Source organism: Petaurus breviceps, unplaced genomic scaffold, assembly GCF_028583685.1.
Source record: "Petaurus breviceps papuanus isolate PSGF00001 unplaced genomic scaffold, PetGlider_PUasm1.0 183, whole genome shotgun sequence".
NCBI classification, from domain to species: Eukaryota; Metazoa; Chordata; class Mammalia; order Diprotodontia; family Petauridae; genus Petaurus; species Petaurus breviceps.
This window is the reverse complement of record NW_027185791.1, coordinates 9383557-9398051: the sequence shown is the minus strand read 5'-3', so window position 1 is coordinate 9398051 and position 14495 is coordinate 9383557. Positions and strand designations below refer to the sequence as shown.

At 39.3% G+C, this 14495-nt stretch overlaps 1 pseudogene; it reads left to right on the top strand.

The window, feature by feature from the left end:
- The first annotated feature begins 224 nt into the window (after positions 1-224).
- On the top strand, positions 225-1216 carry LOC138160973 (large ribosomal subunit protein uL10 pseudogene; annotated as a pseudogene).
- Positions 1217-14495: the final 13279 nt, after the last annotated feature.

The window sequence follows — 14495 nt, the reverse complement described above, 5'->3', positions numbered from 1 at the left end:
CCATTATTCAATAGTCACAGGAAAGTCTTTGCAAAATACACTGAACTTAGCAGTTCCTTATAATCTCTATGATGAATTCTTTTTATTAGATTTCTTTCTAACATAGGTAAGGTACTGCCCCTTTCATATGTGAACAGTTTAGTTGCAGAAATAGGCAGGAAAAGAACATTTTTTGTAAGGAAAAGGGAAGTAATAAGCTTGTTAAGAAAGACAGTGTCCTCTCTCCAGGGGTCCTCATACGAGTGACATCATCTTTAAACCCCACATGGCAATCCCTGAAGTACTGCCGCGATGCCCAGGGAAGACAGGGCTACCTGGAAATCCAATTACTTCCTCAAGATCATCCAACTTTTGGATAATTATCCAAAATGCTTCGTTGTGGGAGCAGACAATGTGGGTTCCAAGCAGATGCAGCAGATCCAGATGTCCCTCTGTGGGAAGGCTGTGGTATTGATGGGAAAAATAACACCATAATGTGCAAAGTCATTTGTGGGCATCTGGAGAACCGTCCTACCCTGGAGAAACTGCTGCCTCATATTCGGGGGAACATGGGCTTTGTGTTCACCAAGGAAGATCTGACTGAGATTAGGGATATGCCTCTAGCAAATAAGGTGCCAGCTGCTGCCCCTGCCGGTGCCATTGCCCCATGTGACATCACTGTGCCAGCACAGAATACCAGTCTGGGTCCCAAGAAGACTTCCTTCTTCCAAGCTCTGGGTATCACTACCATGATTTCCAGGGGTACCATTGAAATCTTGAGTGATGTGCAGCTGATTAAGACCAGAGACAAAGTGAATGCCAGAGAGGCAACCTTCTCCTTTGATCATTCAGCAGGTGTTTGACAATGGCAGCATCTACAACCCTGAAGTGCTGGACATCATGGAGGAAACTTTGCATCTTCAGTTCTTAGAGGCTGTCTTTAACATATGCCAGCATCTGTCTGCAGATTGACTACCCAACTGTTGCATCAGTACCCCACTCAATAATCAGTGGGTACAAGCGGGTCTTGGCTGTAGCTGTGGAGACTGGGTACAATTTCCCACTTGCTGAAAAGGTGAAGGCCTTCCTGGCCGGCCAGTCAGCATTTGCAGTAGCCACCCCTGTGGCCTCTGCTCCAGCTGCTGCTGTACCTGCTGCTGCTGCTCTGGCCAAGGGGGAAGCCAAGGAAGATAGGGAGGAGTCTGATGAAGATATGGGATTTGGTCTCTTTGATTAGCCCACAGGAAACAATCATTTCTGCCAGTTTATTCGTGAAACAAAGAAATAAAAGTGCTCGTTTGTCTCAAAGAAAAGAAAAGAAAGACAGTCTCTTAGATAATGCTGTAGAGGGGCACAGACTTAAGAGGACTGGATAGAGAATTCCCCCCACAGATAAAAGTACTGAGAAAATTCTGTTTGAAAGCAGGGGAATGATGGAGATAATGGAGATACCACAGAACATTGTGGTCCGTTTGCTGCTTTGAATGTGGCAGCTTGAAGGTTTTAATATTTTTAGCTGACAAAATTATTAATCATATAACTGTTTGGAGACTAAAAAAGGATCATTGGCCTCACAACTGAAGGAAAGTTGAAATTCTTGAGCTATAACTTATAAGGTAAACACTACCGATGGGCTCTAACTGGAGTCAATGGGCATGTGGGCATGTTAAGGACTTAGCGGGATAGTAAGCTAACAAGGATGCCTCAACTGCTTTTCCAGAAGCTTACTGATTGGAAGAGAGGCATTGCTTTTTTGACTGGCTGAAAAAAAATCTGGGGGTAATGTTGGGGAGCTCTCTGCAAGAGCTGAATCTTGCTGTTGTTTGAACTTACTATTCTCTAGTGCTATTTACAGTCTGAAATATGAAAAAATCTCTCAGGGGTACCTGGTTGTTCTCTATTACCTTCTCTAGTTCGAATGAAAAAAAGAGGGGGGAGAGAAGGTGTGACTTCAGCTTTTCTGTCAGATCTTCATTTGCTTTTCAGTAAATTGATCAAAGCAGAATCCTATTGAGTGGGGCTTACAAAAAAAAAAGTTAGTGCAGACATAGGGATTCTAAGGCAGGAAAGCCTGGAGAGTGTATCTTCAGTTAAGTCCCTAAAAGGAATTTACTTGGGAAAGAATAAGAGAGAATCTTTGTCTCCTCTCCTCAATGACCAGATAAAGAAAGACTTTGTAAACTTTGAAAGGTTGGAAGATTTCCTATTTCCACTGGTATTCTGGAGGCAGCTGGTCGCATGGCAAGCTGGGCTTGGAGTCAGGACTATTTGAGTTCAAAACTGGCCTCAGTTTACTTCTTGTCTCTGTAAATCTAGGTAAATCATTTAACTTTTGTCTGCCTCGGTTTTCCCATCTGTAAAATGGGGATAATAATAGCACTTTTCAGGATCGTTATGAATATCTAAGAAATATTATTTGTAAAAGCTCTTAGCTCAGTGATGGGCATATAGTAGGTGCTATATAAACATATATTCCCCTCCTCATTATCTGCCTCTTTCTCCAAGCTGCACTTTGGACTTTCTCTACCAAGTCTCAGAAGCTGAGAATACAAAGACAAAAGTGAAAGCCATCTCTGCCTTCCAGGAATTTAGAGTAAAGCAAGAAGAGACAACATGTTTATGTATTGGAAATAAACACATACATATATGTACATGTATATACATACAATAGATACAAGCTGTTTTTCAAGGGAAAATCAGAAAAGGCAACATCAACAAAGGTCTCGTGTAGATGACAGCACATGAGTTAAGTTTTTGAGAGATGGACATGAGGGGGAAGAGTGTTCCAGGCACAGGTGACAGCAAGTGTTAAGTGCATGGAGGTTGGAGATGGCTGCCATGTGTGAGGGCCAGCAGGAAGTTGAGTTTGGTAGTATATGAAATAAAGATGGGAAGTAATATCAGATCCAGTTTGTGAGGGTTTTTAATGCAAATCACAGGACTTTATATTTGATACCAGGGAGAGAGATCTGTCATACTGGTGTTTACTAAGTATGGGTGTAAGATGCTGATTTGAACTTTAGAAAAATCAATTTGGCACCTATGTAAAGGATGGATTTGTGCAATTAGGTGGCACAGTGGATAGAATGCAGGGCCTGACATCAACAAGACTCATCTCTGTGAGTGTAAATCTGTCTTCAGACACTTACTAGTTGTGTGACCCCAGGCAAGACACAACCCTATTTACCTCAGTTTCCTCATATGTAAAATGAGCTAGAGTAGAACATGGCAAACCACTCCAGTATCTTTGCCAAAAAAAATGGGGTCACAAAGAATCTGACACAACTGGGAAGCAATTAAACAACAATAACATCCAAGGATAGGTTGGACAGGGAGAGAATTTAGATAAAGAGACCAAATAGAAGGCTGTTGAAATAGTACATGTGATAGGAGATGAGATGCTGCACCAGAATGGTAACTATGTGGGGGAAGAGAAGATTTAGGTGTAGAAATACAAAAATGTGACAACTGAGGGAACATTCAGAGTAAGATGATGACACTAAGGTTTTAAACCTCAATGACTGGAAACAAAGTAGAGCTCACAACAGAAATAAGAAACTTCAGAAAATACCTGGTATTTTTATCTTGAGAAACAGGGACAAAGTGAGCTATTTGTCATATAAGAGATGGTTAAAGGATATCCAATTAGAAATGTACAATATGCATTTGGTGATATGGGATCTGGGGGAGAGAAAAGGAGTGGAAACAAAGATTTAGGAGTCATCAGTGTTGAAATTCTTCAAGATCATAGCACCAAAAGCCTATTGGTCATTTTGAACTAAATGTTCTGGAAATAACCCAAATTCAACATGTCCAAAGTAGAACTTTTTTTTGCCCCAAATTCATCCTTTATCCAAATTTCCTCATTATTGTCAAAGGCACCACCATTCTTCTTCCTTTCCAGGTTCCTAATTTTGGCATTATCTTTGACCCCTTTTTCACCTATCCCATATATTCATTCAGTTTCCAAATCTAGTCATTTCTCCCTCTACATCTCTTATATCTGACATTTCTCTACTCACACAGCCACCGTCTCAACTCAGACTTTCATTACTTCTCACCTATATTATCACAAGAGCCTCCTAATTTTTCTCCTTGCCTCAAGTACTTCTCTGCTTCATCTCATTCTTCTCACTGCTTCCAAAAGTATTTTCTCAAACAATGATCTGACCATGTAACTCACTACTCAATAAACTCCAATGGCTCCCTATTGCTTTTTATCCCCACCTGTGCCTGTAAGAAGCTACAGCATGCACAGAAGCCACATACCAGTAAAACTGTCTATACAGATGGGTTAAACCAGGTTCAGGATAAACAACAGGCTTCAAACATGTCAGTCACTTAAGATGTCTTCCCTAAGCATGTAAAGACTTCATTGGCATAAAGGGTGGATGAGAACAATGCGGTCCAACAGCCATGAAGGCAGATGAATCAGGCACTGTGGAACGCTTAGAGCTTAGTCAGATATTGAAGATGCCAAGGTCATCCACCGAATCCCAAGCCACTGCAAGTCATCTTGACTTTTTTCTCTCCACTAGACTTTAATGACTCTAGGAAAGAGAGTGAGGCTGACAATTTTTGTAACTGCCTCTTTTAATTCCAATTTGTGTATGAGCCAAGATATCACCCTGTGATGTCACCATTCCTCATTGGAAAACAAATGACAAACAAGAAAATTGCTTCTAGAATTATGTCTAGCTTCATCTTCTTAGCATTTACATATCTTCACTCTTGCCCCAACAAATCTTTCCAGGGTCATTGGATGAATTTCCCTTCCTATGCTCTGGTCTAACTTAGATTATCTTTGTTCCTTACACACAACACTTCATTTCCTATCTCCATGCATTGTGCTCCCTCCTCACCGTTACCCCATAGAATCTCTCTCTTCTTCCTTCAAGATGAACTTCAAGCGTTACCTTCTCCATAGTTGAATGTGAATGGTTGACTCACTGAGAGAAAGAGAGAGAGAGAGAGAGAGAGAGAGAGAGAGAGAGAGAGAGAGAGAGAGAGAGAGAGAGAAGACAAGTTCTTTTTATGGTCTTTGTGGATCTACCCTCTAGGATAAAACTAGTGAAATTTCTAAAATAAAGTAGTTTAGGTATGGCTTATGTTTAGGGTCTCTCAAAAAGTAATTACACTGAGTTTCTCTTATGAAAGTACTCATTGTGCCATATGAATGTTGAAAAGAGACAGGTTTTATTTTCCTTTGCCATAGAGATTTCATAAGAAGCAAAGAACTCACAGGAATGCATGGACAAATACAGGAAGCAAAAATACTCCACTAACCCACTGTAGTTTTAACTGGGGGTGGGCACATATACAGGCCACCTAAAATATGTTGCCTACATGAAAGATGTGAGAGGACTGGGCAACTAAGCATATGTGGACATTTGTTTGCAAAGCAATACCACCCCCACATTGGCAGAGATAGCAGAACTGTCAACCTTTTTAAAATGTCAGTCATGGCAATGGCCAAAACTATTACTGAATTTTTGCCAAAAGGTGAAGGACTTCTTTAATCATACCATGCAATAAGGATGAAGGGTCTGATAGCTTCTTTCTTCCCATTCTCCCTCCTTGGATCAAACCAACTTGAATCTTTTTGCTTTATTTTCTTGTAGGGAGTGAATTTCCTGATCTGGTCTTCCCAGAAACGATGCCTTGAGAAGCACAGATCTCAGGACACCAGCCCAGCAAAAGATGGCCCTGTCAGCTTTGAACTTGAACTTGATGGAGTTGAAGTATATAGAAACTGAACTAAGCTGTGAGCTTAATTCTTCCTTCCTCAGAGACTGAGGGGGTATAGAGAGAATTATAAGACCAGAAATATTGGGGGAAAATGTTTGTTCTTGCTATATCTTTCAAATAAATATCCCTTTGTAAAATCAAACATGATATTAAATGGTTAAATGAAACTGGGGTGCAAGTCACAAGTCCTTAAAATGGGGGAGACACAGTAAGGACCAGCAGCAGAGGAAAGAAACTCCATGAGCCCCTCTGGGTACCTGGAATTAAAATGTAACAAGCCTAACCTGGAATAGTGGAACCAGAACAATCTGTGTTACATGTTAATTATACTCCATAGAAAGTAAAAGATCTTCCATGGGACTGTTGAGCAGATATTTTGTATTCACCTCAGATCTTCATTGTCTTAGCAACTCATAACAATCAACAATGACTGTTGGTAAGGTCCAGATGCCTGCACAGTCATGGCTTTAGCATAGCTTTACAGCATCCTTCTTTTTGGCGGTAATAGTCTCCAAGAAACACCTGGTTAGAGGAATCTCCTTATGGTTATCTTGTTTCTGACCCTGGAAACCAGAAACTCTCAAACTCAGGATGACTTGTGAAGTAACCCCTAATGTTCATAACATCCATTTATTGGGGTTTCTATTCACTGACCTGATAAAAATGGAAAGAAAAAAGAAAGAGCTAGAAATTGAGAGACCCGAGAATTCAAACTTTAGGATCACCTGGGCAGCCATATGCCTTGAACTTGTGCTTCTGCTAGTGATTAGGGTGAGAAGAATACTCTCCCCTCCTATCTGCACTCCAAGTTAAAAAGCCAAGGGATACAGAATGCTGGGAAAGACTCCCAAAGGTACATAGACATTTCTACAGCTCACTCTTCTATTCCACAGACTGAGAACCGAGTCAGTCCATACCCTTCTAACTCTCAGTTATTAGTCATCATCAAGGGAACCCCCAGTCAGAAGGAGGCAGAGTGTAAAGAGGGAAAGAGCACTAGTTCCAGACTCTGGGGTTCAGATTGATGCTTATTACCTGTGTGACCTTCAACAACTCATTTAATTTCCCTGGGCCTCAATCACTTTGTCTATAATGATTGAACTATACAGTCTCTGAAGTCCCTCACAGCTCTGGATTTAGGAATAATAGATCTGGAGGAAATTCCCTGAGTCATAGCAAATGACTAATACACATTTAGCTGTATGAAAGGTGCCCATTTCTGACAAAGGTCCACAACTGTAATTTTCTCAAAGGAACTCAAAAGGGGACTTGTATTGATGAAAAATTTTCCTGATCAATACTCCATTAGAGAAATTTTTAAAAGAAAAAAAAGAAGGAAATGGAGTATGAGTATGTATTTAACCGCAATTAAACTGTAAGGACTATAGAGGGGAGAGAAATTGTCCTTATCATTAAATTCACTTTATGCAAATTAATAAGTACTTCGTTTTTAATTGAGGCACATTCTTTCAATCAAATTAGTTGTGTTTTAGACAGGTGAACACAGAGAGGGAAGAGATCTAGAGTTTGAACATCGGTATATTCATCTGTGAGAGCATTCCTAGGGCAAGTGTTGCTTACTTGGCTGAGCCTCAGATTCCAATTTTAATCTGTAAAGGGATTTCCCAATCACAGTTTAATGTCCTTGAAGTTTAAATGATAAATAGCACAGTGAAAATACAAAGTGAATATACATACATGAGTACCCTCAGCAGTGTAACTGGGAAAACCTAAGATAGAACGATTTTTGTGATATACAGAAGCAGCGACAGAAATCCGGTGACCAAGTCAGAAAAAGGGAACCGGTCAGCTAGATGTACTGGGGCTAGGAAGCCCTCCTCATCTTGGGAAAACAAGATTCTGTATAGAATCTTCAGTTCTAGTGCAGTGTAAATTCTTCTCACCCTGCTACAAATCTAAATCTTACATCATTCATCTCATAGTATCAGAATTCCCTCTAAGCTATCCATGGTTCTTGTCTATGCGGAAGACTCAGTCCTTTAAAAAGAAAAACTAAAGTATTCCTAAGGCTCGGAGCAGGAAAAAAAAACCTTAGACATTATCTCTTCCAACTTCATTTTACAGATATGAAAACTGAGTCTCTGAGAGACTGAGTAGTTCAAAGAATATATTAGCAATTTGAAAGTAATCAGAAATTGAACCCTGGCTCTCTGCTACTCAACCTACTACTCTGTCCATTATACCATGATGTCTCTAATCTCTGCAGTCTGGAAGTAGAAATTCTGAGATTTTCCACTATTTATATATCATCTTTACATGATAAATTACCCCCTTACAAATTTGTATATGTGCAATTTTGAGGGGAAAACTTTTCAAATGTCTCCTTCCTTTTAAGGTGTCAAAGCACCACACTGAACTACTATAAACCCACATCATTAGTAGGGGTAACTCCAAATCTCCTGGAACTAAGAAACACAAAATTTCCGGCAGTAAAAGGCCCAAGTTACTCATTGTATTTCCTCCTCTCCTTCTGTCTCACTCATCTGAAACTCATTCTTCAATTCTCTGAAGTTTTCATTCATACCACCTAACTACCTAACCCAGTGCAATACATCCACTTTAGTCTTTCCTCCCCCTTCAATCTTAATGTCATATGTAAACTTGTGGTAGAAAATGCTATTTAAATCTTGAATCATCATATTTGAATATGAAGAGCCAGGAATGGAGCTGAAGAGATAAGAAAAAAAAATGACCTGGAACCTGGCTTTAGCCTATCTCTGTTTTTCCTTTAACCCTTCATTATAAAAAAAACTGAAGAAATTAGGGCTTGAAAATTTTGGGAACCCCAAACTCTGGAGCTATGTGGTAATTACTGAGCAGAGAACCATTAACTGGTTTATGGGTTTAAGCTTCAGAGTTAAAAACAGTGAAGTTTATAAAATATTCAACATAAGCCAAAATAAGGCCAAAGTCCTTGACCCTCTCACCAGGAAGAAGAGTTCAAAGAAAAATCATGACAAATGCAGTATCCAGTGTAGACTAGAAAACCACAGGGAAGCAGACTTCTCCAGTACAGAATACAAGAATCCATGGAAGCTGGGGCAGCTAGGTGGCAAAGTGAATAGAGCGCTGGCCCTGGAGCCAGGAGGACCTGGGTTCGGACCCGGCCTCAGACACTTAACACAAAAAATAGCCATGTGACCTTAGGCAAGTCACTTAACCCCAATTGCCCTCCCAAAAGCAAAAAAAAAAAAAAATACCAGTAAATCATCAGGATCACAGCTTATTTGTTCTCAAAGACCATCACTGGGTTTTTTAAGTACTTAGAGCCTGACTTCCTTTAATGAATTTATCATTTACATGTGCAATTTTCATGAATATTATTCTTTTGATTTTGCTTATTTCTCTCTTTCATTTACACAAAATTTCCCATGTTTCTCTGAAGTCCTCATATTCATCATTTTATAGTACAAAATAAAATACTTAACAAAAAATGAGGCCCTTGTCTGAGGGCTTCCTGTTTTTCCCTCCTTACCATCTCATATCACTGAGATATCTTTCCCTATCATCTCCTTAAAGCATCCCTAAATCACTTGAAGAAATAGATTTTCTCCTTTCTTAGATAAAACTCTACATACTCAATCCCATTCCCTTCCATCTTCTCTAGGGGAACACTCCTATTTTAGCCCCATTCTCTCACTAATCAATCATCAGTAGCTCCTTGTCTACTTTTTTTCTGTTACCTATCCTCAAAAGTTTTCATTTTCCAGCCTCAGATACTTGGCATTTACTAGCTGTGTGACCTTGTACAAGTCACTTACCCAGATTGCCACCATCCTCCCTCCTTAAAAAAATTCTTATTTGATCAGAAAATCCTTGATAGCTATTACCCTTTTTATTGCCAAACTCCTTGAGAAAATGGTTTATAATTCGGGACTCACTTTGAAATCTTTGGCATTTTGGCTTCTGACCTTATAATTCAATTGAAATTGAATTCCTCAAAGTAACCAGTGGCCCCAAACTTGCCAATTCTAATGTCCTATTCTCAATCCTTATATTTCTTGACCACTTTTTAATCTTTGACAGTGTTGATCGTCTTCTTTAAAATATTCTCTCCTGTCTGGGTTTTCATGACACTGGATTTGTTGTTACTGTTCTCTTATATGTCTGAATATTTCTTTTAAGTATTCTTTTCTGGATCTTCATCTAGGTCATGGCCATGGGTCACCCCACAGGTCTGTGATGGGCACTATTTTCCTGTTATGTCTCATCAGATCATGTAAGTTCAATTATCATCTCTATAAATATGACTTCTAGAGTTATTTATCCATCTCGAATCTCTACCCTGACCACCAGTCTCATATCTCCAACTTCATGTTGATTATGAATTGATTATGCCATAACTGATTAAAATCCAGCATTCTTCAATATAACTCATGATCTTTCCCCAAAAGCCCTCCCCTCTCCCGAACTTCCTTCTTACTATCAAGATCACCATCCTCCCAGTTGTTCAGACTCACAGCTTTGATGTCGTCCTCTACTCCTTTTTCCCACTCATCCTAGAGATTTGATCTGTCACTGAGTTTGGTTTTTTCGACCTTCAATAACTCCCATATGCCTTAATTCTTCACCTTTCTCTCTATTTACACAACCATCTCTTTGTTACAGATGATCATAACTTCTCACATAGACTATTTTTTTTAAAGCAATCGGGGTTAAGTAACTTGCTCAAGGTTACACGGCCAGGTGTTTCTGGGTGTGGTGCTGAGTATCTGAGCCTGGATTTGATCCAGGTCATCCCGACACTGGAGCCGGTGCTCTTACTCGCTGAGCCACCTGGCCACCCCTAAGCAATTGGGGTTAAGTAACTTGCTCAAGGTTACACGGCCAGGTGTTTCTGGGTGGGTGCTAAGTGTCTGAGCCCGGGATTCGATCTCCAGGTCTTCTCAACACTGGAGCCGGTGCTCTTACTCACTGTGCTACCTGGCTGCCCCTCACATAGACTATTAATATAGACTTTTGGTTGGCCTCACGTATCTCTCCACTCTTATCTTCCACTCAGCTGCCAGAGTGAATTTTTTAAAGTACATATCTGAACATGCCATTCCCTTCCCATGCACATGCATACATTCATATGCGCGCACACACACACACACACACACACACACACACATGTCCAGGATCAAAAATTAAAAAATAAAATCCTCTATTTGCTTTGTAAATCCCTTTACAACTTTACCCTTTCCTACTTTTCCAGGCTTCAAACACTTTGCTCCTCCCTATGTGCTCTACAATCCAGTAATATTGTTCTTTTTGTTACTTCTTGCACATGACAGCCATCTCCCAATTCAGTTCCTTTCTACTGCCTGCCTCCCTTGCCTGGAATGCTCTCCCTCTCCATCTTCACTCCTTGTCTTCCTTAAATTCCTTTAAAGTTTAGCTGAAATATATTCTGTAAGAGACACACTTCTCCTCCACTAGTTTCTTCTTTCTGACATTACTTCCCATTTTCACTGAATCAATCTTATATGCACATTGTTTGCATGTTGCTTCCCTCATTAGAACGTGATTTCCATGAGGGCAGAATGAGGTTATTTGTCTTTCTTTGTATCTCTAGGGAACATATGTCTAGAACATAATAAATGTTCCAAAGTGTTCGTTGACTGACTTGGCTTTTCCAAGAAGTTTTCCTCTACTTTGTCCTCTTTATGTCTTTTATCTTTGATATTATTCTGAATTCTATTTTCCAATGAATGGATTATATTCTTATTTTCTTCATTTTTTCTTTCTCTCCTTCAAAATGGTAGAACAACTGAAAGTGCAAATTTTGAACTCATCTAGGTAAGTTTCAAGATAGCTCATTGCTTCATGATATCCTGCTATTGTATTTATTGCTTTTTGCTATCCTCCATTCCCCTCACTGTTTTAGCTGTGCCTCATTCTTTTAATTCTATTTTTATTTCTATTATCAACCTAATATGCATCAACACATAGGAATGTTCCAATAGACAAAGAAAGTACCACATGGGAACCTGTGAAGTTTCTTGGTGCTTGTTCTTTTAAGTATACGTTGCATTTGACACAAGAGTAACAGGGTTGCCCTGCTTGTCTCTATCCCCTTCTGAACTTCCTTCTGCTCTCTTTCTTTAACAAAATATTGTTAATGTTTAATGAATCTTCTTTTATTTATTTTTGGTTGCTTTGGCATCCGTATCACTTTTCTTCCATTCTTTCTCATTCCCTACAAAACACCCTCCTCAAATATAGAAAAATCCCTCCTATATAACAAATAAATAGAACCATGCAAAACAAATTCTCATATGGGTCATGTATAAAAAATGATGTCTCATTTGGCACCAACCACCAACCATCTCTGCCAGGATATGGGAAGCTTGCTTCATCATCACTCTTCTGGAATCCTCATTAATCACTACATCAATTAATGTTCTTAAACATTTCCAAGTTAATTTTCTTTATGCTATTGAAGTACTTGCATAATTTTTCTCTTACACTTCTCACTGGAAGTTCTTAAAAGTCTTTCCTGTTTTCACTAGAAAGGAAATTGTTTAGGGGAATAACAACTTGCTTAGGGGCTAACCCTCTAGTGATAAGCATTTATACACTCAGGCTGGTCTTTAGATAGTTGATACATAGTCCATCACTTGATCCCTACTCAAAAACTTTCCAGCCTGGGATGACCTATTGGACTCCATTGGCATAGCCTTCTTGAACCCAAAAATACCCTCTATGACATAAGGAGTAATTAAGTACGACTTTATTTTAGTGAGGCTGGAATATACACACACACAAATACACACACATATGTGTAGATATGTGTATATACATGTATATGTGTGTAGGTATATATATTTCAAGAGGGAGAGAGGGGGTGGCTAGGTGGCACAGTGAATAGAGCACTGGTCCTGGAGTCAGGAGGACCTGAATTCAAATCCGACTTCACACTTAACACAAAAACTAGCCGTGTGACCTTGAGCAAGTCACTTAACCACAATTGCCCTCTAAAAACCAAAAAATAAAATAAATAGAGAGAGAGGAGAATTGTGTAGTAAATATGATAGGAAAGAGGGGATGATGGGTGAGAAATGAATGGGGTTATGTATATTGCCCAAAATGTCTTGAGAACATGTGGTCATTTAACTTTAAGCACTGACTGAATCAAAGAAGCCAGAAAAAATGCATTGATCTATGAACAACTATTCATAGGGCAGTTATCTGTCCTGTTTTAAAACTAAAATTAGCATAAGGCCAGACAGAATGCCTGTTATCATGAAATACATGTGTGATGATTTACCCTCATAATTCTATGACCGCTTTACAGGTCCCTTGAGTTGTCAGAGTTAACAGCTTCCTACATAGCATAATTGCTGATTTATAAGAAGCTCAGTTTTTAGCAAGCTTTAGCTAGAACACTAGGACCCTTGTATTCTGCAGTATCAGTGGGACATGTGACATACATGTTCAAGGAATAACTCAGCTTTAGTACTCAATGTCAGGCCAGACTGACTAGTAATGATCTTAATTGTGTTTCCTTTCCTCCAGGCAGCTGCCAGATGGAAGACTTCACTATAGCATAGCACTTAATGCCTGACCTCTTTGGCATATACAAGGCCCACTAACCATGACTCCCCCTGCTGAGCAGCCGATGTGGTTAGGGATCTTTCACTAATGTGATTAAACTATTCTAAAATCATCTTTACTTTATTGTAATATAAAGGTTAACAGAATCAGAATTACTTAGGCTGCAGAAAAAGAGTCTGAGGAGTGTCTGGATAACTGTCTTAAGTATATGAAAGGTTATTAGAGAGAGACACTTCCTTATGTCCAGTGACAGGAACCAAAAACCCTAAAATAAATGGATTCTAGGGTAAGATTCTGCTGTAGCTTAGCTATGAGGAAGATATGTCTGACAGTTTGTTCCATTTTAAAATATGCTGTCAAGGGAGGTTATATTCTGGAATCTCCTCAGCACATCTTTTAAAATTAAATTGATATCCATATGTCTGTAATAAGTCTTCCTGGAAACAAAAGGCCTCTTGAGATACCTTCCATGCCTGTAGTTCTGTGGCTTTATGTGAAGGTGTTCAATTCACCCACTGAATGAAAAGTGATATAAAGAAATCTCATCAGTCCTTAGCTCAGTGTTAAGATCCAATAGGCATTAAATAGATTTTTAAGGTACATCTAAACCACGGAAGATCTCACTGAAGTCAAGGTATATTGGGCACATCCATTGTTTTAGATGGCATTCGAGGGCAGAACATACTCTTTAAGGTCAAATATCATCACAGAGGAAAAAAATCACTTCTCAATGTGGCATTGTTAACATAGTTCAATGGACCAAGTCTTTCACTTGGAGTCAGGAAGATGAGATTTTGAACCTTTCCCATGCCCCAATCTCCAGACACTTACAAGCTGGATGACCCTGAGAAATTAATTTCATTTCTCTGAACCTCAGTTTCTTCATCTGTAAAACAATAAGAGCATTGAACTCCTGGGTTTCTCTGGGGATGCAATGAGGTGACATGTAGAGTGCTTTGCAAGCATTAAAGCTCAACTATAACAACAACTATTCTTAAGGAAAATACAGAAACTGCTGCCATGAATCAAATAATCTTTCAGAGAGAAGGTCAGCTCATTTTTATCTTCATGTCCCTTCCAGAGTTTACTTTGGTGCCTTGTTTTTAACTGACTTGAAACATTTTTCTCAACATGGAATCCATCCCAGTATACAAACTTTACTGACATACACAATTATCCAGGTCTACTTATTTTTTTTTGGGGGGGGG